The sequence below is a fragment of the Callorhinchus milii genome, unplaced genomic scaffold (assembly GCF_018977255.1).
Source record: "Callorhinchus milii isolate IMCB2004 unplaced genomic scaffold, IMCB_Cmil_1.0 Scaffold24, whole genome shotgun sequence".
In the NCBI taxonomy this organism is placed as follows: Eukaryota; Metazoa; Chordata; class Chondrichthyes; order Chimaeriformes; family Callorhinchidae; genus Callorhinchus; species Callorhinchus milii.
Genome location: NW_024704765.1, coordinates 7,480,525 through 7,506,989, shown reverse-complemented (window position 1 = coordinate 7,506,989; position 26,465 = coordinate 7,480,525). Strand labels below are relative to the sequence as shown.

Below are 26,465 nucleotides of genomic sequence, written 5' to 3'. Positions count from 1 at the left end.
TTGATTGAATCAGATTTTAGTAACATTGAGAACTTAAAGCCACCAGGAAATCAGACAGGGACAGGTACTCCTGCAGGGCTCACTTAACAAGTATTCTTTAGAAGGAAGTTTATTCACTGAACATTTTAAACGCATTATTTTGTTACACCAAGAAAAAAAAAAACAGGCAAGACAAGAAAGAAGACTGACAGGGGCGAGAGGAGACTCTTACATCAGCCTTTTGGCGAGGGTATTAATTCCAAACTTCAATTTGCTCGCATGGCAAACGCCCCAATGCGCCTCCACCACAGAATAATCGAACGGAGACTTTACTCTCACAATTTCCCACAAAGACAGCTCTCAAGTAGAGGCCAAATGATTGCCTTTACCATGTGGGGTGGGGTGAGAAAAAGAGGATGAGATAAAGGGAGGAAAAAGGAAATGCACCTTCTACGAACATGCTCATCTCCTCATACGCAATGGAGCGTGTAAAGCACGAACAATTGTTCCCAACTCACACTGAGCGCTGGGACTGGAGGGCATATCCAAGAATCTCTTTGCACAGAAGGCAATTAACAGCTGCAGCAGGTCCCCACCCTGGCTTCGAACCAGTTACTAGGAAGGTGTGGACCTGTTTAGTACCAGTAACGTGGTACAAGGGCAAAACAATGGATTTTTATTCAAAGGACAGCTGGATGCTGACGAGGGAAGATGGCGGAGGTTAATGCTTTGGAAGCACCAAGATAAAACGGATTCAAGGGTTTTCAAACCTCTTACACAGCACTAACATTCCATCACTGGCCATCCCATGAATACAGTGATCAGGGCCATCAATGATCAGAAGTGGTTCCAGACAACAAATGCTGGATTAGACAGCCATCACCAACTCCACGCAATTTTCTCAACAAACCACAGAGTCAGACAGTCGGAGACTGTACACAGATACTCATAGCTGGAGCAGTCTTGTGGACCCATAATTACTCCTCCCTCTTTCTTCTCTCCCCTCCCCCTCCCCCCGGTTAAAAAATAGTTGCTCAGCACAAATGACTTCATCTTGTGCTTCGGGACAATGTCGTGAACCAATAACCCCCTTTGCTGCGACTCATAGCAACAGGAGGAGGCCATTCAGCCCCTCGAGCCTGTTACGCCATTCTGTCATAGGTCATGGCCAGGGCCTTGGGACGTCCTCCCGACGTGAAAGGCGCTCTATAAATGGAATCTTGTTGTTGTTGTTGTTCTTCCTAGTAACACGACCGAGGAAATTGTAGACTAGATAAGAGGCCATTTCAAACATGGTACGATTTGAGTCCAGACAAATTAGAGGTTTGGGTTTCCAGGCGTCTTGTTCATTATGTCAGCCTAACCCTAACCACGCAACAGAAGGGCACAATTTCACAATAGCCACAGAAAGGAGGGATATATTTGACCAATGCTCGATTGGATTGTGAGCTCCAGTCAATGTGGGACATGAAGCCACAACCTCCGATCTCAGGGGCAAACATGCTACCAACTTTATAAAAAGTTTCAAGCCAGAGTTCAGCAAGCAATAGACAAAACACGAGAGCTGCGGTAACGATACCATTTAAACGTGGCTAGCGTCTCAGCACATCTCAAAAGCGCTCGACACCAAAGCTCCGAGCCAAAGAGCAACACCCCGTCCAAAAAGTTCACACAGCGGAAATGTCAGGGAGGTGTTATACACCTCAGCTTCCTGTGGAACCGTCTCAGACAGTGGCGGCTTCCTTTGCTACAGTGGGGAAATGCTGTTTGCCAAACATCAGTGTTCTTGGCTCAGGAATTCTATTGACTGCAAACATTGAGAGAGGAGAGAGAGAGAGAGAGGAGAGGGAGAGAGAAGCGAGAGAGCACAGAAGTAGTTTCAAACGGCCAATAATTCACAGCAAACTCAACGGTCGCATATCAGACGCCACGCTCTGCATGTAGACCCAAGCCCATCACAGTGAAACATTCAACGTCACACAGATTTTTTTTTGGTGGTGGTGGGGGGGGTGTGTGGGCGCGAGCGGTGGGGGCAGGGGTAGAGAAAGAAAAAGCACGAGTACATGTTCTGGCAAATGCCAAGCTAACAATAACTGAGGTTTCCCTCCCAACAATCCAGCAACACAAACACTCACTCGCTTCGAATATTTGCTAACCAACTCGACTTCACATCTGCCCCACTCACTGAACACTAGGTTACGTCTTGAGGACATCTGACGAACTACTCCAAAAAAAAAAAAACGGATTCCTTGCACAGTTTACTGGTCGGGCCACATTCAGAATATAAAGCTGTATTGTCAACTCCACTTTGCTTTAAAAAAAGAGAGGATATTCTACAAGAGAGTTCTAGAGAATAGCAAATCGGCAAGCAGGAGTGAAAGCCAAGTGTGTGAGAGACTTACAAAGCTGAATAACAAGATTATTTATATGGGGGGGTATGAGAGGGAGAGAAAAAAAGCTGTGATTTAAGTCTTCAAAATTCTATATCACCCACAAAAACATACAGTCAATCCACTTGACAGTGTATTCTATGAAGCGCTTTGAGACGTCTCGAAGACGTGATAAGCCCGATATCAAAATCCAAGAATTAATAATAATAATAATCCTTGCATTTGATATAGCGCTTTTCACGTCGGGAGGACGTCCCAAAGCGCTTCACAGAACACACTGTAAAGTGAATTGACTGTATATTTGTGGGCGAACGCAGCAGCCAATTGCGCACAGCAATGTCCCACAAACAGTCGTAGATTGAAAATTACCAATTTATCATTGTTTTTGGTTTTTGGAGGGATTATTATTAGGCTCTGTGTGGAGTAAGGAAACTTGCCCAAGGTTTCGCCCTCTGCCTGGAATTGAACTCAGGTCTCTCGCTTACAAGGCGAGTGCTCTAACCACTGAGCTACAGGACTCCACAAAATAATAATTATTATTATTAACAATTTAAACCAACTATTTTGGCTTAGAACAGGAGAACAGAACTCAAAATGTATTGCTTAACGTTAAGCAAGATGAAAGCTACGCTTTGCTTACAAAATATACAGTTAATACACTTTACGAAGCGCTTTGAAGCGTCTCAACCATGCAACAAGGCACTACGTAAAATGCAAGGATTATAACTGAAGGATTTTATGGATCATACAAAAATATATTGCTTACCTAAAACAGTCACTACCCTTTACACTATTGTGTGAAATGCTTTGAAACATCCTCCTGACATGAAAGACACTGTATTAAATGTAAGATTTTTAAAAAAATATATATATTATACCAACTATGTGAACTTACAAGTTTTACTTAATTTCTCCCGTAAAAGATGATGCCAAGGTGAAGCATTGACGTAGTAAAGAAAACAATCGTGAGAAGGAGCGAATGAAAGAGGCAATATTTTAAACCGATGACAGTCGTGGTTGGGGTGGGGCAGGAGAAGTGAAGAGAGAATATGCATAATAACTTTGAAACTATATCCCAGGTCACAAAGCCCCATTGTCTGGGGCAGAGTCATAAGATGTACAGTACATAAAGGCACTTACTCAGAGATGAAGCAACCACTATAAATCAATCTAGTTGATAACATTCCAGAATAGATTTGACGGCTGACAATGTTGGCGCTCGAAGAGAGAGCCGTCGGTACTGGGGGCAACGGCAATAATTTCATGTGCGTCAGGAGCCAAGCGGAGTTAGGGCCACGGGATTGTGAATCACGACTGGGGTCGGACTCTCTGCTCTTTCCTGGTGCAATCTCAGGATACAGTGCTGGTTTGAAATTCAGCGCGAGAGAAGGTGGACGAAATTCGTGCTGAAGAATCAGTCATTTACAATTACACGCAAACTCCCAGCAGCTGGACCGCTCATGAGGGGCTCAAGTGGTTTCCCAAGAATGAAAAATCACAGCAAAACACTGAGATTCGAATTGCATTGAACAACAATAATCCTTGCATTTGATACAGCACCTCATATCTTTGCGACGTCTCAAAGCACTTCACAGAACACACTGTAAAGTGAATAGACTGTGTGGTTTATAGGCGAAACGAAGCCGGCAGACGGAAACATTAGATTTCACTTTTTTTTTTAAAAAAAGCCTAAATAATGCAGAAGATAGATAGTGGTTAAGCAACAGGTGGCTTCACAGTGCTTTGAAAGCAACAAATGCTGACAATCTAATCGGTTTTGGAAGGAAGCAACATTTTCCTTTTCTCTTCCCCTCCCCACCCCCCCCAGGAGAATTTGGATTCTCTAAAGCTAGTGACCTACATCCAACACAGAGCATCAAGAATTTTTTTTTTTTTTTTTTTAAATGTAGCAGTCACATCAAAACATCTCAAAAGGATTTCACGGCACTGTCAAGGGTAGGAAATTGTTTTGTAGTCAAACACGACAGCCAGTAGGTGCACATTAAGGTCCGTCAACAGTCAAAAAGTTGTCTGGGGGGCGGGGGGGACGGGGGACTATAAATTAGCAATACAGGTTTATATTTACCGAGCACCTTTTATGTTGGGAGGACGTCCCAAGGTGCTGGACAGTCAGACACCAGGAGAAACTACCTTTGCTTTTCCAATAGTCGAATGGGGTCTTTTTAAACGACGCACAACAGAAGAGACAGGTAGGATCTCAGTCAAATGTTTAGACCCAAGGGCGACACTTACGATTACTCTGCAATACTCTCTCAGTTCCACACTGGAGCATCAGGCAAGACAGGGTTCACTAAACAGATTGCATTCACAGAAATTGTGCCTTGCACATCGGGAGGATGTCCCAAGGCGCTGGACAGTCAAAGCTTTATACTCGAGCTGGGGGCGGGGGGGTTTGGATTCGGGAGGGAGGATGGGGGTGGGAAGATGACTGAACGTCTGGGCAAAGAGGAAGGTCTCCAGACAGAAGGTCCTGCCTGTGAGACTCGAACAGGCAGGGTCATTCTGCAACTAACTCAAAGAATTAACACTGATCTATGGAAGCCTGAAATGCATTCACATTGCATAGAACACAAAATAAAATTAAACCCAAACGCCCCCAAAAAATCAGAGTTTCATGGCAAGAGAGGTTGGTTAGCATTAGGGAAGGCCACTTGGCACACAATATTTCATCCTCCAAGCACCTCACCCTATTCGACCATCCTCCCATGATAGCAACAAGCTACTTCTTAAATGAATACAGTGTCTTGATCTCAACCACCTTTCCTGGCAATACAGATGGAACGCACTTCATAATGTACAAGCACCTTATGAATACCCATCACAGAAGTATAGGAAATAATGTGTTATGGATTATGGTGGCGCACACAGGCTCCAGTCATTGATTTCGAGTCTCAGGTTGCAGCTCGAAATAAGACTTTCCAAGGCGGTACAGGAAATCAAAAAAAGGTCATTACTAATAGAGTACAAGTCAGTAATGTTGAATTGAAACCAGATAGCCTTTCAGCGAGCGAGTGAGCATTAGCCTTAGGGGAGAAGGGGAGCAATTCATGCACATCTTTGAAAGGTTACAGTGAATAAAGAAAATGTCATCAAGAAAACACTCGATTATCAAAACATTCCATGTTTTCCAAGAGCAAAGATTTTTTTTCAATTTTTTTTGAAAAATAAACCCTACAGTTCAGATATTAAACATCTTAATGATCTAATCTGTTGTTGAAAAGGAAGGCTCTGTACACACATTCAGTGTTTAAGATGATGATACTAATAACAATAACAGCCTTTGAAAGGGCACCTTATGTCCTTGAGACATCTCAAAGCACTTCACAGAATATACTGTAAAGTGGATTGATTCACTGTATGTTTTGTGGGCGTTCATTTTTTATATTAAGATGTGTGATTCCGCCACTAAGGATCTGGCTTTTGTTTCAAAACCTATCAAGTCATCCAGTTTTCAATCTTATAACAATTTCTTTGCATCTTGACCATCAACTGAAATAGCTGGAACAGGCATTAATGAACGACTGGACTATTGGTTTTCTGTACGTCAAGTGTTGTGAATGGACTAATTCATTTGAGAATAATTTTAAATATAGAGCATCTCTTTTCCCTCCCCCATCTTCCTGTGGAGTCCTGTAGCGTATTGATTACAGCACTCGCCTTACAAGCAAGAGGACCTGGGTTTGACTCCCAGGCGGCGCAAAACCGCAGGCAAATTTCCTTACTCCATATACACACACGCCTCAGTTTATCTAGCAGCAAGCAGGAACCGGGCTGTTAATGATTGGCAGATCATTTTTCCGGGGGTAATAAACCCTTTAAAAATATATATGTATTGTCATTCAGTCGTGTTTTGCAGGCAAACGTGAAACAGACGGAGGTTAAGGTAAGCAATTCTCTGAAATTTTGCTAAAGCTGAATTTTTTCTAATACATAAAGGCAACTATCTTAAGCCTGAGATGATGAGATTTCAAGCATCTTCTCCCATTATGTAACTCATGCCAATGAAACATATTTCAAAATAAAAAACAATCTCCAAACAGCTGTGGATAAGAGCACAGAAATTCTCACTTTGCTACAGGAAAGACAGCATCAGTCACAGTGTGTAAAGGAAACCGATGTTTCCGTACGGCTGTCGCACCCCAAACATAGGATCAGAGACTGCAGCCGACTTGTGGTGACAGCTTCCTGAATACCAGAATCATGTGCTTCTTTTGCTCATCAGAGAAGAAGCGATCGAAACTCTCCACAGCCTGCCTCGGTGGTAGCACTCTCGCCTTCGAGTCAGAAGGCTGTGGGTTCAAGTCCCACATTGGGACTTGGAACTACATCGTCTGAGCTGACACTCCAATGCAGAGCTGGGTGTCCATGTTGCATTATCACAAACCGCTGCACAGGTAAAGTGGTTTGACTATTTTGGGCGAAACATAAGACAGTTTGCACACAGCAGTTTCCCCACAAACAGCCATGGAGTAAGTGACTAATTATATCTGGGGAATTGTAAGCTAGGACACCAGTCGAAACTCCCTTCTCTTTCCGAATAGTGCCAATGACCTTTAACGTCCACCTAAACAGCAGATGGGACGCGGCTTAACATCTCGTGCAAAATCATTAATCCAGAAGACATTTGTAAGCAACAACATAGGAGGTATTACTCACACAAGGTATTGGTTCTCAGACAATTTAGCCCAATTTTAAACTCCTTGCCCTCTCCACCCTGAACTTTATCAACTCAGAAAAGGTTAGAACCACCTAGTATTGGAGTGAGTTCAGCTCAATACTTTCACCCCAATTTGAATGCGTTATGTCCAGATAGACAGAACATGGAACAATTGTTCAAGGCTGTTCAGGACAGCTTCTGAAGCAAAAACCTGAGGTCAGAGTCGAACAGGATGCAACAGTGATCAGAGGCTCGTTTTCAAGCAACAGAAACACTTCCACACATCGCATAGCAATTCAGAAGCCAATAACTATCTGCGTAATTCACATGTGAACCAGAACAAAGTTGACAGATTAATCTGGTTAAAGATTCCCAGCACAGTGGGTGACCATCAGGGGACAACTGGTAAGGTCTCTCAAGGGTCAGACGCACACGACTGATCATGGGAGAACGAGTCACATCTGTGGCAGACTTCACAGCATGAAAATCAGGTGCAGCAAGATTAGTTTGTTGGTAAATCGGGCAGTTACCTTGTGCAAAGGAAGTACGCACATGCTAAACACACACCTCAAAGCGCTTCATGGGATTTATTGTTCAGTCTAGCAACTCTATTTTGTAGCCAATTTATGTTCAGCGACATTCCGCAAACAGCCATGATGCGAATGACCAATCTTAACTGGGCGGCTGTTGGCCAGGAGACTGGGGAAAAAAAACTATCTCTTTTCAAAATAATCTTAAACATCCACGTGAACAAGCCAGACGGGACCTCGGTTTGAAGTCTCTTACAAAAGATGTCACCTCCAACACCGCAGCGCTCCAGGAGTGACAACCTGGAGCATTTGAGTTGAAAAAGTCCCGACTCTGGGCCTCAACCCACAACTTTCTAACTCAGAGCCAAGTGTAACATCTCAAATGAACCCCGGCACCTCCAATAAAGCAGGGGTGTCCCAGAAATGCTCCGGAGTGCCAGCCTCAAACTGAACGCAACCTCACATTACCTTATGACCCAGATTTCTACCAATACAAGTAAGCCAAGCTACCGACTGGAAAAGCAAGCTCAGTCGATGGAAAGCTACAAACATCTGAAGTATTTAGTTACGTATAGATTGATGCAGAAGGAATAACAATGAGTTTGCCAACGTAGTGAAGCATCACCAGGCTATATTTAACCCCACAGGTGGAGACACAGAATGCCACTCAACAGCCAGGTTACAGTTGACAGAAACCGGTCGTTACTTTATAAAACCCTTCAATTAGCCTCAGTGGAATGCATCAATGCGGGCAGCATTCTGAGCAAGATCAACAGGTTAGCTATCGCCCGTAGGGCTGAACAATGGTGCAGTTTGACACCAAGCCAGGGACACAGAGAGACAGAGAGAGAGAGACATAGGCACAGTCGAAGAGACGAAATCTGAAGACAGCTAAAGAGGGGGCAATATGGAGAGATTAATATGATAATAATAATCCTTGCATTTGATACAGCGCCTTATCAAGTCTCCAAGCGCTTCACAGAATATATTGTAAAGTGATCGGACTGTATATTTTGTGGGTGAAATATAGCACCTCATCACATGGTTGAGATGTCTCAAAAGTGCTTCACAGAAATACATGGCTACATGAAGTGACTGTAAATTTTGTGGGCAAAATGTCCAACAGTAGTGTCCCGATTGACCACAATTGGTCAAGACACACCTGAAAACAGAGCTCCCCGGTTGAACTTAGTTAAATATAGATTTAACAAATTTTCCTAAAGGCAGAACCAATGGGTTAAGACCAAAAAAAACTCAAATAGTTAACATGTTAAAATTGCCGAATCAGCATTAACAAGCGTTTTCTGCGTCATTCGAATGCTTTTTTGTTTTATATAAAAGGAAACATTTTGAAGTACGTATGACAAAACAGATAATGTTGGACCTTGCCCAAGTCTGAGTTCCAATATGAGAAGGCAGGATTACTTTGGCAGCTTTCCACAGTCCTCCTCGGACAAAAAAAAAATGCTTCAGGAATTTGATGAAACAAACGCTCGTTTAACTTGCGTTAATTGAGGTGAGAGAACAGAGAGAGGGGTGAGCTGGCAGGTGTGTGGGTGGGTGCGGGGGGTAATAGAGAGAAAGAGAAAGGAATTAAGAGCATCACCTCCACTCAAAGGTTATAAAAATGGAATGGAACAAACGGGTGGACACAGAAAAGGCTTCAGGGCGAGTGAGCTGCAATTAAAGGTCGTGCCTTGGTGGGGGAAAAAAGGAGATTTGTTTTTTTGCCAGATTAAAAAAANTGCAGCTTGGACCAGACATTGTGCTTCGAGCCGTACGTGGCATTAAAAGGTTTCATTTATGTGGATTACGCAAGTAAATGCAGCCTGCAGAGCCGATGACTGATGTGCAGCAGTTGATGTATTGACTCCCTTTACACATGTTGGTGGGATGCATGGAATTCTCAGTTTGGTTGGGATACTCTTAAGTCAACGCTGATGGGTTTCTGCAAAATGCGATGCCTTTCACGTAAAAGAACTGTCCCGAGTACTTGGGATTGATTAGATGTGTTGGTGATCGCGAGAGGCAACTGCAGCAACTTTTTTTTTTTTAACAGCACCTTTCATGTTGGGAGGAAGTCTTAAAAGCGCTTCACAGTGCTGGATCAGTGAGAGGATGGGGAGAGAGAGAAATCAAAAGAAATGGGCAGGCGAGCAATCGACGCACAGCGGTTGATCAATGTGTTGACTCCGCTTTAGTTTAGTTGCTGAGCCAGTTGTATCCTAGGAACAGTACAATGAATGGCCGATTGTGAAACTGAAATGAGAAACAAGTGTGTGGCGTCCTTAAAGGCCACCTGAAGCACAAGACAGGACTCGAAACAAATAGAGTCTCCCAACTTTGCAGGTCTTGAAAGACGTCAACACAGCCTGTCCAGTCAACTATCAAGTGCATCATTCGTTACTTCTCATTTCAGTTTCACAAGTTTTTCCTTCCCGATCCTCAGTAGACAAATCTAACATTAAAGTCTATATTAAGATTCCTGGGCAGGATATGACCTAAAATGGAGTTGCCATAAGAGCAGGTAGATTTGTATACAGAACTATCATAGTGATCATTTGCCAAGGGCAATGACATTTTTAAATACTTGCGAAATAAAACCTCCAGGATGTGTTATCAGGAGAAAACTATTTACAACCCAGCTTTATCCGCCTGCTGCAAAACAAGATCCCTTTCCTTATTTAAGCATTTTATCATGAGTACAAATAATACACACAAAATACGGATAATATACTGCCTTATTGGTCAATGTTTCAAGACATCATATTGTAGTTACTTTAAGAATCATTAGATTTGATGAGGCAATTCACCACATTGTGCTACGGCAGTGAGGTCCACAGGATATACTGTAAAGTGATGGTTTTGAACTCATGGGTCAATTTGTATACAGGAAGGTCCCACAAATACCCAAGGAAGTCAATGACCAATTCTCTCTGGGCATTGCTGGTCAGGATACCAGAAGGAATTCCCTTCTCTTTTTGAATAGAAACATAGGCAGGACCTCAGTTTAACCCGTCAGCCCAAGTACAATGCAGCACTCCCCAAATTCTGCTTTAATTTCTGCCTAGATTGAGCTCAACGTCCCAACGTGGTGCTTGACTGCACAACCTGACTCAGAGACAAGAGTGCTCACAGGCTGATACCAACACGCCTGTTGTATTGTAAAGGTCAATGATCAATTAACCTTAGAGGATTAATGGCCAAGCTGAGGGGGGGTGGGGGTGCGGGGAGGCAAGATGTGGGGAAAACACCTTCACATTATCAAATGGTGGGATGAGTTCATTGACATCCAGATGATCTGGTAGACAGATTTAAAGTCTCACTTGAAGGACAACAACTCCCAAAAATGCAGCTCACCCTGTCCTGTACGGCTTAAACCCCCACACTTCTGACCCAGAAGCAAAAGAGCGCTCCCGATGGAGCCAAGTTGACTGATGTGTTAGAGTCATCACTCACAGGGCAGGATTAACACATTTCTATTTTTCTTTCCTCCTTGGCATTGGCCATTTGCAGAGGAAAGCAGAAATTAAGTTGGCGAATGATGGTGACTGCTGGAATATCCCAAGTGCAACGTGTGGTCAATGCCAGCAGCTTGTACTCTAAAGTAACTCACGTGCAAACAATCAGACCCATGGCATGTGTAATCGCATAACTAACTATATTTATAAAGGGAAGAGGTTATAAACATTTTACAGCACAGAGTACGGGTTATTTGTCCCATGAAATCTGTGCTGCCCTTTTGTCTACACACGACTCAATATCCCATTCGCATCTCCTCTATTCTCCCCACCCACCATCATCTTTAATATTCGTTCTCAAACATCTGCATCCCCATTCACAGGCTTTTTCCTCAATAACGGCTCGCAGCAGAGAGTTCCACATTCCAGCCACCCTCTGTATAAGCAGCCAGCACAATGCTCCCTTTTTTGCCCGAAGACCCCGGCCGAAAGCGATTCAAACCCTTTAACCAAACCCACTCAACAACTGCGACAAGTGTTCGGCTGCACTAACAGAATAGTTCACACTGGGTCTTAAATCTGCTCGAGTCGGAGAAAAGGAACAGAGGCTCAAATGATGGTCGATACGGTCTGTTCAGTAGAACACTGAAGTTGGCGCTATTCAACAAGAGAATTGGGTTTCTCCTGGTGTCCTGGAGACAAATCCATCTGGGGATAAAATTGGCCACTCACTTCATGGCTGTTTGCGGGGCATTGCTGCGTGTAAATTGAATGCTGGGTTCACCTACATTAGTCATTAAGTCACGGAGTCCTGTAGCTCAGTGGCAAGCGAGAGACCTGGGTTCGATTCCAGGCAGGGCGAAACCTTGGACAAGTTTCATTACTCCACACGCCTGATGATAATCTTTCAAGAAAAAAAAACAATAATAAATTGGTCACTTCAATCCACAACTGTTTGCGGGACACTGCTGTGCGCAATTGGCTGCTGCGTTTCGCCCACAAACATAGTCAATTCACTTTAAAGCATATTCTATGAAGCGCTTTGAGACGTCTCGAAGATGTGAAAAAGCACTATATCAAATGCAAGGATTATTATTACATTATGCAACAACTCCTGTGAAATGGCTTTGATACTCAGACCACAAAAGACACTATATAAAAAAAAATCAGTTCACACTGTGCCATTCTGCTTTTGAAGAGGTACATTTGCCACTGAAAGCAGAACCAAACTGAATTTAAGATGAATAATCCTTAAGATGATCCTTGCATTTGATCCCGATTCACCCAACTCCACCTGTGGGACCTTTTTCCACCTGCCTCAGGATGCTTACAAGTCCCAACTCAACTACAAGGTTGCTTTTGACCAATGTTAAGATAAGGAACACCCTTGCACTGCAGGCATTAAATGAGAACGTGCAACATGTAATGTTGCTTAAAGCCCTTCGGCCAAACTCCTCAAAGCCGAAGGTTAGTCATTTCCCGAAAGTGAGAAGAACAAACTGAAGAGCATTGTGATAAACCCTCCTACAGCAGCTGCTCACACAACAAGAAGCAATGTCCTACGAGAAGTTTAATTGTTCAGGTGAGAGTGTACAAAGGCTCCCATTCAAAAGCTCAAATTTCCTCACGCTGTTTAATAATACTCCTTGCATTTGTTACAGTGCCTTATCAGGTCTTCCAGGCATCTCAAAGCGCTTCACAGCATATGCTATAAACTGGATTGGCTGTATGTTTAAGCTGCCTCTGCATAACTTTCCATTAAAAATTATTAAATTCGGCACAATATGTGATTTTTAAAAAAAAACATCGAATTGACGTGCGACCCAAATGTGCACATTTTTTCTTTTAAAAAAAAGTTCTAAAAAAAATAGGAATCGAGCAAGAACCACAATCAATAACCAACACAAAATGTGGAACACACAGGGGAACTTCGTTACAACATCTCGCACTAAGTAAAGTCTCACAAACAGAACAACTGTGAGCTCCACGGCTAATTTAATCAAAGAAAATCAACCGGGTCCCACAGCTTGGAGGCCAGAGATTGAAAAAAAGTCCAATTTCCACGTTATCACGGCCATTAGGGATTCTCAAAGCACTTTACAGCACTTACAGCAGCGTTGTGACCGTTTTATGGGTGAAAGCATATTTATACCCAAACTGCAGCTTCTTTACTAGGCTGACGTCATCATGTAGATGATAAGGAATAGGTATTTTGGTAACGTCTCGTCACAGCAAAGCACCTCAAAGAGAGCTTTGCAGGCAAGTGCAGGGTCCGGTTTTGCCCGACTCAAAGCCCCCCGACCCCCCAAACAGCCGCGAGATTGACGGTTAATCTATCCGGGGACAACAACAGTTTGCATTTATGCAGCACCCTTCAGGAAGGGTGGTGTCTGAGTACTCGACAGTTGGTGGAGCCTGATGCTGAGCCAGGGGTGGGGAGGTGACTGCAGTCATAGTTGAAGAAGAAGGTGGTGGGGGGGGACGGGGGACAAAGCAGAGGAGTTGAGGGAGAGAGTTTGAGGCGCAGTAGCTGAGAAGCATCCACTTTCCAAACAGTTTCAATGTCCACCCAAAGGAACGGGCCCACAGGATTTGAACGCAATGCACTCGGATAGCTTTTTCGACAATGTTCAAGTCGGCGGTCGACCAGCTCAACCGTTTGGCCTCCGCTCTGGTTTAAAATGACTATTTACGAAGTTATTTTGGATTAAAAACGCTGAGGTCGACAGTCTTGAATCAGAGTCTCATGGGGGAGTTGCTCAGAAAACTTGAATTGCCAGACAGACAGCTTAGCTGCTTGCACCATAACAGGAAGCTGATTGCAAGTGTCCAGATTCTTTATGATTCGAGCAAAGGTTTGGGTTTCAGATCCATCGACGGGTCTTGAGGCATCATAGACTTAGCCATGGCTTCAGTGCAATGCTGGGAGAGCGCGCTGCATTGTCCAAGGTTACGTTCCTCAGATTAAAAGCTAAACCAAAATCTCGTCTGCCTGTTTTTCGAATAGATGAAAGACCGCGTGGGGCACTTATAGAAGAGAGAAGAGCATTTCACCCATCGTACCTGGAGACCACTTCTCAGGATGAATTGATCATTCACCTAATGTCCATTTCTGGGACTTCACTGCCACTGCGTTTCACCTACAAAACAAATAGTTACTACACTTCAAAATAACAGAAGCCGGAGGTTGATGTTGAGGCGCTACAGGATCTGTAAGTTCTTCTACAACTAAATCACAGGATTAGCTAAGTGTTTAGACAAGTGGGTGAGTAGTGAATGTACAGAACAGACACCCTGGGGAGTCAGTGGATACAGAAAGTATTGATTCTTTCAAGAACAAATTAGATAGATTTCGGTTAGGAAGTATAATATCTGGGGACACAGTATATAGTTTGGGGCACGACATGTGCAAGCGACTGCCAGGATGGTGGAAGGCGAACTGGATGGACAGTCAATTCGCCTTACAGTATATTCTGCGAATCGCTTTGAGACATCTCAAAGACGTGATGAGACGCTGCATATTATATATCGGGGGGAAAAAAAATAAAAGGAATAAAGAGGAACGCACACTATAACCTTGCCACTTGACGTTACTGACACGGACAAACAAGAAATTGAAAATTGAAAAAGCAGCAAGCGCTTGCTCTGAAAACGATGAGTGGGCATTTAAACTCATTCTAAAAATAACCCGTCAGCTTCGATTTCGTCACTCGCTATGGAGACACGCGGTCTCACACATGACTCACCACAGAACTCGCATGATAAAGCAACCTTATTGCAATAAACAGCCATTCTATTGGAAAGGATGGCGAATGAATTGGGAGACCATTTCAAGGCTACTTGCAAACGAATGTGCCAGTTTCATCACTTCAGCTCAACTGGGTTTTTTTTTTAAAAAAACGTGCAAGGAGTAAGTAAGTCACATTACAGAAATATGGACTGTTTGGTGCCAGAGAGAGAGCGCGCAGAGAGAGGCAGTCAAGAACATTCGTATGTCTGTGGCAACGCAGTAGTAATAAGCAGTAATCTTAAGGGCAAAACATTAATTATCAAATCAAACTGAACGGAACTAGGTACTTCAATGGACTGCACGAACATTTATTTCTAAAGCCTTTCGTTTTAAAAAGGTAAGAATGAAAAATTCCATCGGTTTGCTCCACTCCCCGTTTAGTCTGCCAAGAATCAAGCCTGTGCAAATGCGGGATAATCCTCCGAGATGTTAGCTGGGGAGAGAGTTTTAATTTAGAAAGAGAAACTTTAAGCAATTGCGCCCTTCCCCACACCCAAAAAAAAGGCTGAAGCACGGAAAATTGCAATAGTATAATAATAAATAATCCTTGCATTTGATATGGCGCCTTATTGTGTCATCGAGACGTCTCAAAGCTCTTAACAGTCTATACTGTAAAGTGGATTGACTGTATTTTGTGAGTGAAACTCCCAAGTTTACAGTGGATCAGTTAACTATAGGGCAAACATTGACAATAATTGAGGGAATTAAGGGGGGGGGGGGGGAAAAGGGAATTTTTTTTTAAAAAAAGTTTGGAATGAAGAATTCTCTGCAATAAACTGCTGATAAAGACGAGGCAGGGCCCGTGTAAAGTGTAAGAGGGAATTAGATACTTGAAAAAGAGAATTGGTAACCGGTATTGGGGAAGAAGCAGGAGAGTGGGATTAGATTAAGCGGTTTGTGGGGAGGTAGAATTTAAAAAACTCAAGTGCAAACTTTATGGTTCTGAATAGTCAGTTTCTGTTCACCATTAAAGCAGAAAGTCCCTTTGCCTCCAACAATGTTCAGCCACAGCTCAACTTCACAGGGAAGGACATCAAGTACAATAATAAGCCTTGCATTTGATATACAACTTGCAGTTATATAGCACCCCTCAGGCAGGGCAGTGTCCCAGAGCTCTTCACATAGTGCCTTATCACGTTGTCGAGACGTCTCAAAGCTACCGACACAATATACTGTAAAGTGGATTGGCTGTGTATTTAATGGGCGAAATGTGGTTGTGCATATTAATGTCCCATGAATAGCCATGAACTCAATGACTAATTTTTTTTAAAAAAAGTCAAATTATTTGGGGGATTTGTTGGCCAGGACACCAGGAGAAAGTCCCTTCACTTTTCGAATAGTGCCGTGAGATATTTACCATCCACCTGGATAGACAGATGGGACCTCAGTTTAATGTCTCATCCAAAGGGGGTCAGGTGTGCAGAGTAATATGGGGGTATGGGCAGAAAAGGGGGTAGCATTTGCTCAAATTAATCTAGACAAAAACTTTCTGCCAAACCCAGTCTCAAAAAAACACTTGGTGCAATGAAAGGCAAACAGAATGCAGAACCAGTAATGCGGTGGTGGAGGAAGGAAAGAGAAGGGGGAAAAAAATAATCAAACTGCATCCATTTCTCCTTCCTGGTCTGTGTCAAGACTTGCGTTAAAGGATTAATCAAGTGGATATTCCTGCAAATAATTTGCCTCCAATTTTGATGATTCAATCAGAAAACATCACCATTCCGGCTCATACAAGGATTTACAGGATATTTCTGGATTCCGTCCAACAGATTCAGGAAAATAATCTGAATCCGTGTCACTAGTTATGAGATTTCCAGTCACCGATGATGAAATTTAACAATTACTTGTGACATTTACTCTGCGAAATAATTTTCTTAGAATTATTATGCACATTGATGGATGAGGCTGAACAGTTTACAAATGTTGGCAGTTTAGCCTTGGAAGAATTGTAGAACTCTTTTGAAATAATTGTTGGAACAAGATTTGGGGTATTCCCAGGATACTTCAATACTTTATAGTGTGGTATTTTAACGAAACATTAAGCTGCAAGATCCCCCTTTACAACCGCAAATAAATCTGGGTTTACAGTGCATTGTAGGTAAAATGGAGCACTGCAGCACTTATTATAGAATAAGATTCAAACAAGATTAAGCATGTTACAACACTTAGTTAACATGTGTAATTCTGCTTGGAACAACACTGCTTGTTAAGCAGAAGAACATCACTTTGCTGGAAGAGGAAGAAACAAAACAGTATTACTCTACGGCAACCTCAGCAGTGTTTTCACGGTTGTTCGAGCCAGCGGTTGGCCCAAACCACAAGTTGGTATCAAAGCAAGGGTCCTGCTTTTCCTAATCGCATCCCATTAGGAAACGAGTTGGAAGTATCAAAACCAAGACACTGCACGATCGCACCCCAGCAATTTAAGTGAACCAGAGATTCCTCTTAATCGTAATCCTTGCATTGTGTCTTCGAGGCGTCTCAAAGAGCTTCACAGAATACACTGTAAAGTGGATTGACTGTGTATATTGTGGGCAAAACGCGGCTGCCAATTGCACACCGCGACATCCCACAAACAGTCATGTTTGGTATCAACAGTCAAGCATCCTGGGAATACTCCAAATCTTGTTCCAACCATTGCTTCCCTCCAAATTGTTATTTTTTTCGAGGGATTATTACCCCCGGAAAGTGATCTGCTAATTGAATAGTAACCGGGTTCCTACTTACTGCTAGGTAAACAGGGGTGTGTAGAGTTAGGAAACTGGCCTAAGGTTTCGCCCTGTCGGGAACTGAGGTCTCTCATTTGCGAGGCGAGTGCTCTAACCACTGAGCTACAGGACTCCACATGTACACGCCAACGCACTAAATCTCTGAAAAGCAGTTTGAGGAATTTGTGTTTAAGGCACTACAAAGTAGTTGTTGCGATTGACTTTCATTCCCCCTCCCCCACCCACACTTTCCCAGCAGAACTCATTCTCCAGAACTGTGGCCAATTGTCCCCAAAAGACTTGCCTAAAGTCCTTGTTAACACCCTCATCTCTTTCCTCTTCCATCCGATGTTTTGTTTGCATCACCTCTGTCTCCAATCACCTTGGAGACATTAATCCTACGCATTAAGGTGCCAACTTTACCACGAAGAAGCCTTGGGGATTGGGGAGCCACTCTTTCAATGACTAAGTACAATGACTGAAATGGTCAGACTGTCGAGCGTTACCAGGCGTGAAGGGTGCTATATAAATGCAAGATGTTGTAAAAGAAACCGGGTGAATGCCTTAGACCGTCCGACAGAGGCTGTGGGCAAAAATATTCTTCAGAGAGGTCTGAGCTTACATCCTGAACTCGGGGTCGCTGAATACTGCGGAATACGATGCTTGCCAGTCCTGGCACTGGGACCAACTCCCACTCACTTACTTCATGTCCTCTTACACACTCGCAGCCTCAACATCCCATTAGCCAAAAAGGAGAGTAAGGTTGGATTTTGGGGTGGGGAATTTTGCCGAGCTCCCTTGAGCTACCTGCTGCCTACACCATCCATATAAGCCATCAGTTCTTGCTGTTCCTGTTCCTTTTATTCTTCAAAACAAACGTGGGAGGATTACATATTTAAAAAACGGCTTAAATCAACCTGTCCGCTCCCTCCTCTCCAAGTCACCCGCCCGACAGGCCCCACCAGCGGTGGTCGGGTCTTCAGCCTTTCTGTCTGCACCCAATGGAACTCCATCCCACATTCCCTTCGCCTCGCTCCCCTCGCCTCCTTCAAGGCGCGTCTCAAGACCTTCTTCTTCGACTGAGCCTTCAGGCACCCTCCTACCCCCTACCGCCCTCAACCCTCCCAGATCCCATGCCCCAAATCGGGTCCAAATCCCCGATTGTCCAGGGTCTTGGGACGTCCTCCCGACGTGAAAGGCAGCTGTACAAATGTCATTTTGTGTTGTATTATCTTACAGATGCTAAAGATGCCATTTCGTTTGTTGAACGTGTCCCAATACAACATCTCTTCGGCAATCAGTTGCTCTTCGCTGCTGCTATCGCAAGGCAGAGAGGGGTGGATACTCTCAAACTTCACCAAGGCAACAAGACAAGTGAATGGCACAGATTCAGAGTATTTTGAGGACAGATTATAGGAAGTGGTTTCTTTCAGAGAAAAACTAGACCATGACTCATTGAGCAAACAGTTTGATGTTGTTCAAGGGAGGATAGCCGGGTGGGTGATCTAGGAGTATCACCCCACTGATGAAATTTTAAACCGAGGTCTGGTCCGTTCTTCAGGTAGTCAGTAATGACCCCACAAATGTACTCAAGAAAAAGAAAAGTGAATTCTATCCTAGAGATCGAGCCAGCAATCCTGGAGATGCAACTGATCTCACAACAGTTTGTGAGATTTTATCTTGGGCAAAACATACAAGTAAAAAAGAGCAATTGCTGGAAAGCGTTTCAAGATGTGGTGCGATATTAATAATAACCCTTGCATGTTGATATAGCACCTCATCGCGTCTTCGAGACGTCTCAAAGCCTGTCAAAGAATTTACTGTGAAGTGAATTGACTGTGTATATTTTGTGGGTGGCAGGCAATTCTGCGCAGCAGAGATTATGTATTCTGCTCTCCTTAGCTTTGAGAAGTTAAACCAAGTGGAAGGCTCGATACACGAGCAAGTTATCGCTGCTGAGGTTCCTTACTTACGCCTAGGTTCGAAGACACAAGCGACGTCTCAGGTCCTGGCAATATTGTACGGCAAATTCCTATTTAACATTAACATCGCCTGAACTTCAGAGCCCTCCACAAATTGGCACCTTCCAAAAAGATAAGAGTCACCGCATTTCGTTCGACAGCGTCAAACGGACGCCGAAACAGACCGCTACATCCGCGCGAAGCAGTTACGTTAAGTCGACAGGCGGATGCAAATTTCGCCTACAATAATTAGCTTTCCGCTCAGCCCTACCAGTTCACCTTTCAGACTTCACCCTGCAATAAACCTAAAAGTGCAATTCATTTCCGATTTAAAAAAAAAAGTTGACCCAGGAAGTGTCCCATGGTTTTGAAACTTCCCAACATGGGGCTTGAACCCACAACCTTCTGACTCAAGAGGCGAGAGCACCACCCATGCACCAGCCCGACACTCGTGTTCACGCGATCTGCGCTGCCGTGTTTGCCTACGACTATGATAGTCACCTTAACATCTCGTTGCCGATTTCGCTGCGAGACGTTCGCATTTGCTTAAATGCATAAAAAAAAAGGAAGAGTTGCAAAGTCTGAATTTCTATTACAAAGTTGGTACTTTGGCACTTTAGTTTCTTCACCTCTCCTCCGCCCCCCACCTCACTCCCCCCCACGCACACCACCACCCCCACCAGAATCCTAACCAAACATCGTATGAATGGATGTCTCATCCATCAAAGTTTATCGAATGACCAAGCCATGAGTAGCAGGCAGAACGGAACAAAGAGCTGCTCTCATCCACAAATACAGAGTCATTTGGATTTTGTTACAATCTGGCATCTCATAAAGAGATGCAGCAGGTTTTTCCGCCACAAAGCACAAATCACAATCAAAGACGAGGCTTGAAACCCTCATTGTTCCGTCCACGGCTGTTTGTGGGGCGCACTGGCGCACGCAATTGGCTGCTGGTTTCACCCGCGCACGAGAAAACAACAATTACGATCCTCGCATTTGACACAGCGCCTTATCACGTCGTTGAGACGTCTCCGAGCGCTTCACAGGATACACTGCGACCGGATATTTTGCGGGAGAATCGCGGCAGCGAGTCCCCACAAACAGACGTGGATTGTGTGACTTTGTTTTTTCCCCCCCCCACACACACACACAAAAAAAGAGATTATTAACCCCGGAAAGCGATCCGCCAATCGACTGAACAACACGGTCTGACTTCCAACCGGGTAAGCAGGCGTGTGGGCCTTAAGGAAACTTGCCTAATGTTTCGCCCTGACCCGCCCGGGGTTCTCGCGCTCGCGAGGACTGAGCTACAGGACTACACAGTTACGAACTGTTATGGAAAGGCATTGGAAGTTGCTGCATTTGCAATGCACTAGTGCACAGTGATATTTTTATGCTGTGCACATGGCCACACAAACACTGGCCAAGTTTCGCTCCAATGGACATCAGCAATGAACTGGCTATATATATATATATTTTTTTAAGAGTGCAACCTCCCCTTTACTGTAAAGCGAATCGACTGTATATTTTGTGAGCAAGACACGGCAGCCGAATAAATGCACACAGCGACGTCCCACACGCCAGCCAGAGGGTAAATGACTAATTTATCTGAAGGATTGTCGTCCAAAGCCAATAGGAGAAACTCCCTTTTGAAGGCTGGTCATGGGTTCTTTCACATCCACAAGTTGCACCCACAGAAACACACAGTCAATTCACTTTACAGTATATTCCGTGAAGGGCTTTGAGAGGTCTAGAAGGAGCTTTATGAATTGCAAGGATTATTATCATCCAGCTGGACCAGAAGATGGGCTTCAGTTTGACCACCTTTGCCCAAATTGTCTACCCTGTTGTAACAGCTCCCCCAAGACGCTGCACTGGAGCGACGACAGATGAAGGCAAAAAATTAAAATGCAGTCTTGTTCAGCAGAAGATGGATATTTTCTGATCAATAGCTTCGATTTTGCGGTGTAAAGCAACTTCAAGGGCCTGGCGAGGGAGGGGAGAAAGCTTTTCTTAAGATTGAGCTCACATGCTGCGAGTCGACTGTGAACAAGGATTCTTCCCGCTCAGTAACGAGACGTCTCGAAGACGTGATGAGGCGCTGTATCAAATGCAAGGATTATATTATAGAAACTCTGTGGGTTTCCACCCCCCCCCACCCCAAGCCTTGGCTCTCGCCAACCCTTGCCCAGTACCCTCTGGGATTAGGTCAGAAAGGTTAAAAAAAAAACCGGAGCGGTTCAGTTTTAAGTTCTGAGGCAATAACAACAACAACTTGCATTTACATCGCGCCCCTCAAGTAGCGTAGCAGCGCCTCAGAGCGCTTAGACGGTCTCTATATAGTCAGCAACTAACAGTTTGTCATTGTACTTCATACACAATTAAAAGAAAAGTACATGAATAAACCAAAAGACAGGCAAGATACCATATTATTGTTTAACAGACCAATCCTGTGTAGATCCAAGCATTTAGGCCAAAGGCACACATAAAGGAGCCTAAGAGCAATGCCATAACTTCGACCCAAACAACAACAACACACACACACAAAACATCCCCTTTTCGCTCACTCGTTTTTTTTAAAAAAGAAAAAAAATTAAAAACAAAAGTCTGCAGAAAAGAGGAAGTGGGAGCAAATAAATGCCACACACAAGAGAAATGCACTTCGTTTGATGGCATTAGCGCACACAGAACATCTTCTGTGGCAAGTTGAGGGGGTGGGGGGGTGGTGGGGGGGGGGGGGGGTTGGGGGTTCGATCATCCTGTGAAAGGATGGGGGGGGGGGGGGGGGGATCTGGGAAGCTGAGGGCTGGAGAGACAGCGATGGTAATTAATACGTGTTCCTACAGGACGTGTTGGTGTTGTTTTTGGGAGAAGAGAAGGTGGGGGTTTGCAAACAACACTCGACATCCGTCACAGTTTCTGTTCCTTTAGCAAAACCGTCCACCAGGAACCGAGTTACACACTCAGATCAGCTCGAAACCCATAGGGCTAAGACTTTCTTTCTCTTCCCCCCCCCCACACACACACACGGACCCCCCCCCCCCACACACACACACACATACACACGGACTCCCCCCCACACACACACATCACCCCCTAAAGTTTCCTGAAAGTGATCCTGAAAAAGATTCATTTTAACATTGCTAAAATACTTACCCCCACCACCACCCCCCCCCACCCCCCCCACCCAGCCCCCACCCACCACTCCCCAACAACAAGAAGGGCTGAATTGCAACAGGAAAGGGGTTCAGTGATCTTCGAAGCGCCTGAATTGTCCCCGAGGTTATCACTGACCATAAAACCACAAGAAATAGCACACAATAAAGCACCATCTTCGTACCCCCCCCAAGTTTTTTAAAAAAAGACTCGTTGAGTCATCGAGAGACTTTTTGTGTGTGTGTGTGTGTGTGTGTGTGTGTTGGGGGGAGAGAGAGAGAGAGAGAAAGGGGGTAAAATAATCCTTTTATAACACAAACACACACACACACAACACGAAATCCAAGAGACTTTTTCGAATAAATAATCACTCTTTACGGAATCCCAAACTCTCCACCAGAAACAGCGACCCCCGACGATTTATTTCTTTTACCCCTTTCGTTATTTTTGTGTGTGTGTGTGTCTCTCTCTCTCTCTCTCTGTCTATATATATATATACATATATACATATATATAGATATATCTATAATTATAATTAATTTTTTTTATATTAAAAAAAGGAAGTGCAAACGAGTTGCGAGCGCTCGGTTTCCATTCTCCTCCCCGAAGAAAGTTATTTCAAGTGCAATTTCCCCCCCTCCTCCTACACCCCCCCCCCCAAACGCTTTCTGTTCCCCCCCCCCACCCACTCTCCTCCTACCCCCCCCCAAACGCTTTCTATTCCCCCCCTCTCCTCCCCCAACGCTTTCTGTACCCCCCCTTTCCCCTCCAACGCTTTCTGTACCCCCCCCTCTCCCCCAAACACTTTCTGTGCCCCCACTCTCCTCCTCCCCCCCACCCCCCCAAACGCTTTCGGTCCCCCCCCCCCCCCACCAGGTCCTGAATAAGAAGCCCTGTACGACGAGAGCGAGTGTGTGTGTGTGTGTGTGGGGGGGGGGGGGGGGTGTGGGGGGGATTTGTAGCAACAATGTTTCCAAAAACGGAGCAACATTGTAACGATTCCTCCCCCCACACTCTGTTCGGACAATAGGAGAGTCACATATCGCTACACGACGTTCCAAACAGAGATACATTGTTGCAGCAGCAAAAGAAGAGGGACTGAGTTACCTGTAGTTTCCTTCCCCTTCGGAGCTGTTTCTTTCTCTTTCTTTCTTTCTCTCTCACTCACTCACTCACTCACTCATAGCTTCTCCACTCAAATGACAACAGTTATGGCCGTAAAGCATCGCTCAGCTTTTATCGCCGTCATCTGCCCCCCCCCCCCCCCCCCCCCACTCCTCCCCTCCACACAGCCGTATTACACCGAAACTCAGCGCCACCCTCCCCTTCGCAAACCAGCCCTCCCCCCCACACCCCCTCCCTCCCCCCCCCCCCCCCCAACCAGGCCGTATTACACCCAAACCCGGCACCCCCAGAAATAAACTGCTAACCCAGGACCCTCCCTGGGGTGTATTACACCAAGCTCTCTCCCTCCCCCCACCACCAGTAAAGGGCAGCCCAGCCCAGCGTCACACCCAGTCCCAGTGCCCCCACCCCAGAGAGAAAAAAACACTCCCAAAACACAGTCGAAACCACTTCACTGTATATATATCCTGTGATATAGCACTTTGAGACGCTTTGAGACATCTCGACTGAGCGATAAGATATATCAATTGCAGGGATTAGTATTATTATGTAACCCCCCCTCCCCTCCCCCTACAAAATACACAGTCACTACACTTTGCTGTGAGGCTCCTTCTGATGTGAAGAGCATTACAGTGAACGCAAGAGATTATTACTCTCTGTATTCGGAATAGGTTTTAATAATGATTAATAAGCCTTGCATTTTTTTAGAAAAAGTGCCAATTGCACCAATACGCTGGTAATACGGTGTAGTGACTGTTTTGCTGATGGGAATGAAGCAGCCAATTTGTATATGGCAATGTCCTCCGCACAGCCGTAAAGTGAAAGACTAATTTTAATCGAAGGGGGGGAGATTGTCAGCCAGGACGCAGGTATAATAATAAAAATCTTTGCAATTGATATAGCGCCTTATTACATTATTATTGTGTGCGAATATATATATAGGGATCCTGTAAGAAACTGGTCCCTCAAGAGAAACACAATGGAAAAGTTTATTAATGTCAGCAGGACAGGTGCAGGTAGAACATCTGTCAACTGGTCTACTCCTACATTTTCTCTCGTCACCACTAAACAGCCCAAAACCCATTAATGTACACTCAGCTGCTCTTTGCATTCTGTTGGTCTCTCCCAATCAGGGACTCGACTCCATTCCTCTCGCAGTGGGTGCCTCGGGTGTTGGGTCCAGGCACTGAGGCAGCGATGAAAGTCCTTTATAGCTGATCCCATCTGCAGCAAATGAAGCAGAGAATCGGTTTGCGATATGTACAGCCCAGGCTCAGTGTGTTTATCTCCTCTCGTTCCCCTTGTGTCGGGGAGAGAGAAGCTGGGAGCTTCGAAGGTACTTTAATGCTATCAATAACAACAACTTATTATAATAATAATCCTTGCATTTGATATAGCGCTTTTCACGTCTTCTCGACGTCCCAAAGTGCTTCACAGAATATACTGTAAAGTGAATTGACTGTATGTTTGTGGGCGAACGCGGCAGCCAATTGCGCACAGCAATGTCCCACAAACAGTCGTGGATTGAAAATGACCAATTTTATTATTGTTTTTTTTTGGAGGGATTCTTATTAGGCTCTGTGTGGAGTAAGGAAACTTGCCCAAGGTTTCGCCCTGCTGGGAATATGTGGTTGAGATGCCTCAAAAGTGCTTCACAGTAAATTTATAAGCTGATAAATCTCATTCTTTGAAGAGCTTCCCTCCCCTCCTCTCTTTGAGCGAAAGAACGGAAAAATAGAAATGGGATTTGTGTTGTTGGTGGGTGGGGGACTTACTTTGAGTTCTCGTCTGAATCTGGAGCACTGCTTCACACCTAGATGAGGATTTGCGGAAACCAAACTGCTCTCTTGATTCCTGACGTGTCCTCACTAATCACACTAAATTGGCTTAAAGGCATTCAGGCTCTCGATCACAGTATTGTCTGTCACAGACCCAACTGCCATTGTTATATTCCCCTCAATCCACGTGTAGAAAACTCTTTTATTTCAGCTCACAAGTTACAAATCCAACCCCCCCACCCACCAAAAAACACCACTCAGTTCTTCCTGCTTTTCTACCTCCTGATCTCCTTCCATTGGTCTTAGTTAATTAGTCCTTATTGTCTTAATGGGTATCCAACAGCTGTCATGTTTGCGGAAGTGTTAGTTTTTGTAATATATCATGGTTACCGGCGTGTGTTGTATTACAGTCCAATGTTGATGCAATGTCCCTATATAGTCCAATGCTGATGTTCCATTGCTGTAGAGGGGGGGAGCATTGTATTGTCTCAGCCGCCATCCTTCGGTTAAAATCTTCTGTCTGCCTATTCCTTGAGTTGCCGTTAGTATTTAAAAGAAACACTGAACTCTTCACTCTCTGTCTCAGTCTCTCTCCCCCCTCCCCCCATCCCCAACCCCCAAGTTGATCTGGCTTCTATTCCCCTCAGTTTAACGTCTCATCTGAAGCATGGCAGCTTCAACAGTGCAGCTCTCCTCCCAGTACTGCACTGGAGTGAAAGTCTTGACTGTAAGCTCAAGACTCTGACATGGGGTTTGAACCATCACCTTGACCCAGAAGCAATTCACGCCCACACCCTCTCTTCTTCCTCCTGTTCTTTTCTCTCTCTCTCTCTCTGTCTCACTGTCAGGGGTTGAGTCTTCAGTCAGTGTGCATCCGTTCTCTGGAACGTGCTCCCCAAATCATGT

General features: G+C 44.5%; 1 protein-coding gene across 2 annotated transcripts in view; it reads right to left on the bottom strand.

Annotated features, from left to right (window-relative positions):
• spsb1 (splA/ryanodine receptor domain and SOCS box containing 1) overlaps positions 1-23,924 on the bottom strand; it is a 34,768-nt gene extending 10,844 nt beyond the window's left edge. For both annotated transcript variants that reach the window (XR_006085717.1, XM_042343617.1), the window contains exon 1: positions 23,764-23,924. The gene's annotated coding sequence lies outside the window, so the exon portion shown is untranslated. The remainder of the gene's footprint in view (positions 1-23,763) is intronic.
• Between the last annotated feature and the right edge of the window lie 2,541 nt (positions 23,925-26,465).